Raw genomic sequence first — 4033 nt, 5'->3', positions numbered from 1 at the left:
CCAATTTACCTCTTTCCCTTACTCCTTAATTGGATTCATCAGAGGAAGATGTTGCTCTTATGGGGAGCTGTAGAGTTGCAAACCTCTGGATTAACGCTGGATGGCAGGGAATGTAAACAATCCTCTTCTTCATTGCTGCCCTCTGGTGGATTTTCGGAATTCTGCAGTCTGGATCAACATCTCAGTCCGAAGGGACCTCCAGCTGCAATCCTAAACACATCTTCCTGTAAACTTCATCACATAATTTACTATCACGTAAACGTAGGGAGGCTCCAGCGGTATGTATTCTATCAACAGGGAGTGTTCTTTCATTTAAGATACTATTGTAGTAGACTTATTGCTGCATGGGACTGACAATGCAAAGGATAGTCGCTCAGAAAAGTGACTGCTTTAAATTATAGCACTTTGCTATCCCTCCAAAAGATGGCAGGCACGGGCTGGCTTGACTTGGCTTTCTTCAGTCTTGACCTGAGCTGGGGAAACGAGTTAAGTATGTCCTTCCCATATGGTCTAGCGGTTAGGATTCCTGGTTTTCACCCAGGCGGCCCGGGTTCGACTCCCGGTATGGGAAAGATTACTTTTGGAACAATATTTTTTTGCCTTTCTGCCAAGTTGGAGGATATTAATTTTAAATGAGCTTACATGAAAAATTTTGGTTAGGTTCTGTGCTTTTGTAAATCCTGCCCTAAGTAATTTGGAAAAAGCTTGCCATAGTGCTATTTATCCAGAAATTTCCATTTTCTGTGCACTCTTATTTATATTTTTACACATCACCCCTTCAACTCAACGCCCTTTTTTTTACAATATTTAAAAAAGTCAATACTGCATAAGAAAATATTGTTTAATGCAACATTCATAAAATATAACCAGCCTAGAGTAAGATTACTTGACACTCTGAAGATTACAGTGCAAATTAGAAAGTAAGATGAGCATATGATATGCCTTATATAAAGCCCATTTTGAATGAAACTGCTGATGGCTTCCTGACATTGTTAAGTTATGCCTCCCAACCTCCCTTGCTGGTGGTGTCCATTCTAGCAGAGCTGGCTGGAGAATTCTGCGAGTTAAAGTCCACAAGTCTTAAAGTGGCCAAGTTTGAAGACCTCTGCTCTACGGAAGATATACTGTAGCCCACTCCAATTCCACGTGTTTTTATTCATCTCCAGGTATTTACATTTCATTTCCAGTGGTCAAAAATGATTATGGTTAGGTGCACAATCAGATGAGTTTGCATTGTTACCCACCTAATGAGTCCTCCTCAAGAACCTGGGATAGGCAGATGTTGCTTGACAGAAGGAACTGTCACAGGATGTAAGCTGTTCCATATGAAACTGTCTTTTGCAATTGACTGATGGTCATTTTTGTCATCATCGTCATCATTATGCTTGTCACACAGTCAGATGTTCAGACTGGATTTGGCATTTTTGTCTACCTATTAACTCTTTCAAAGGATCTGGGACAGGCAGATGTTGCTGAATAGGATTAAAGGTATCGTTGCAGGATACCTTTTATCTGTGCCAAGTAAAGCTGCCTTTTGCAATTGACGGGGTGATTTTGTCAATGCCAATGGTAGTTCAGTGACGCCCCAGATGTTGTTTATATAATATATTTATAATACATTTTGTATTATATATTTATATTTATTTATATATTAGGTACTCATCATTATATATGCCTTTGAATCAGTCCTGGGTCCTTCTGGCAGCTTGGACTAATCGCTTGCCTGCTTTCTATAGCTGAGAAAGAGAGACTGGCCAAAAATCACCCACTCACAGTTTCCTGAGTTGTAGTGTGAGGCCTGACCACTACACCAACTGGCTCTCAAAGATTGTGGTAAACATTTATGGGAAGAATAGTCCAAAACAGGCAAATCACATGTTGTGGGAAAGCTGTTTTATGGGAGTATATTTTGCATATGAGCAGACTTCCTTGATACTTTTCTTAGCATATTGATTTTTACTTATTAAGGAGCCAAATCCTAATCGGATTGTGATGCATTTGTATAAGATTAATTTTCTGAATTTGCCGGACACATATCGGAAAACAGAAGCGCTGCATAGATTTTAGAGAAATGGCAGCTAAAGAGAAAAGTCAAAAGGCATCTGTCATGTGAATCTTAATTTCATTTGTTTTTTTAGTTTGCAACCTTTTACCTAGGAACTTTGGACAATCGTGGCATTATACATACCTTTCATTTTTCATTTTTTAAAACGTGTTGTTGACAGACCTGTTAATTTCTGCAGTTTTTTCCTTTGGCCTTCCAGGAGAAAGATTCCCCCCCCCCCCTCTAGAATGCCGTTTAGTTTAAAGATATTCCTTTGGCATGGTTTGTTTTATGACTGCTTGCTATTCTATTTCTCGCTCTTTAAAAAAAGAAAAGCTCCTGGCAACATCTTGTGCCTTTCATAAGCAATAATCCATCAGAAGCCTCCCAAAATAAAAAGATGCCCCTCTTGAATATCCTGGTTTTAAGGGCATGGGCACGTCTTTTTCAGGAGAAGGAAACAGCAGACAAAAATAATTACGGTAGTTAACCTGTTGGAAGATGCAAGAACAAGAACGAGAAGGATCAAAGATGAAACCAAAAGAGCAACTCGTTGCAGAGGATATGGTTTTTGCAGACAGTTAAAAAGAAAGATTTAAAGCAGATAATAGGGCATCTGGAACTGAGCAGAAAAAGACAGAATTTGAAGCTGATTATGTAATTGATTAAAATGTACACATTTTTGTACATTAAATTTGAAACAAAGAATGATTGAAAGCTGGCATGATAAAATGGGCTAAGAACTTTTGTGATAATGTAATGTTGAGATGGTGGGAAAACATGTGGTTAAAAAGATTGAAATTCATACTACGTTATAATTTAAAAGAGAATGTTTATAAAATTATGTACTGTTGGTATATAGTTCCATAAAAATTATCGGGAATGTATAAAAGATACTTCAAATTTATATTGGAAAGGTGGCCAACATGGTCATTTTATCATGTCTGGGAGTCTTGTGAAAGAAGCAGAAAATGTTGGGTCAACACAATACAACTTTTTTAAAGATTAATATTCAGCTGAAATCAGAAGTTTTTTGGGCAGAGCTAATGGACAATTAGAGAAGTGCCATGGGAGATTTTTTTTATATATGATCACTGCTGCCAGATGTGTAATATGTGCAAAAATAGAAAGACTGAAATATCCACAACAGAGGAATGAAGATGTTGGAATTAGCAGAGATGGCAAAACTGTTTGCTTAGATTAACAATTACAATGGTTAATGAATGGAAACCCCTTATGCATGTTTTCCCCGGGGGGAAAAAACTGATTTATGGATTTTATGCTTAGAAAGGGTAGATTATGGAAAGTAGAAAATTATGCTGTAACCTTAGAGAAGGTAAAATACAGGTAGTCCTCAATTTACAATAATTTAACAATGATTCAAAGTTATGATAGCCTTGGAAAAAATGACCGACAACTAATCCTCGAGTTACAACCATGATTGAGCCCAAAATTTAAGTTGATAAGTGACTTTTACCCCATTTTACGACTTTTCTTGCCACATTGACTTTGCTTGTCAGGTTGCAAAAGGTGATGCCATGACACTCCCTAAATACAAAGTTTGTGCTGAATTTCATCATTAGGCTAAAGGTAAGGGTGGGGAGATAAATGAAACATAATAATCAGATACAAAATATCTTAAATCAAAGTCAAATTTAAGTAAGGATCAACAGGTTTCTAGGCTAGTAATTTTCTTTTTCTCTCAATAACAACAACAGCAACAACAGAAGAGCAGAATTGGAAGGGACCTTGGAGGTCTTCGATAGTCCAACTTCCTGCTGAGCAGGAGACCTTATATCATTCCAGACAATAGAATAGAATAGAATAACACAGTTGGAAGGGACCTTGGAGGTCTTCTAGCCCAACCCCCTGCCTAGACAGGAAACCCTATACCGTTTCAGACAAATGGCTATCCAACATCTTCTTAAAAACTTCCAGTGTTGGGGCATTCACAACTTCTGGAGGCAAGCTGTTCCACTGATTAATTGT

Source organism: Natrix helvetica (genome assembly GCF_964273705.1).
Source record: "Natrix helvetica genome assembly, chromosome: 1".
In the NCBI taxonomy this organism is placed as follows: Eukaryota; Metazoa; Chordata; class Lepidosauria; order Squamata; family Natricidae; genus Natrix; species Natrix helvetica.
This window is presented reverse-complemented; position numbering follows the sequence as displayed.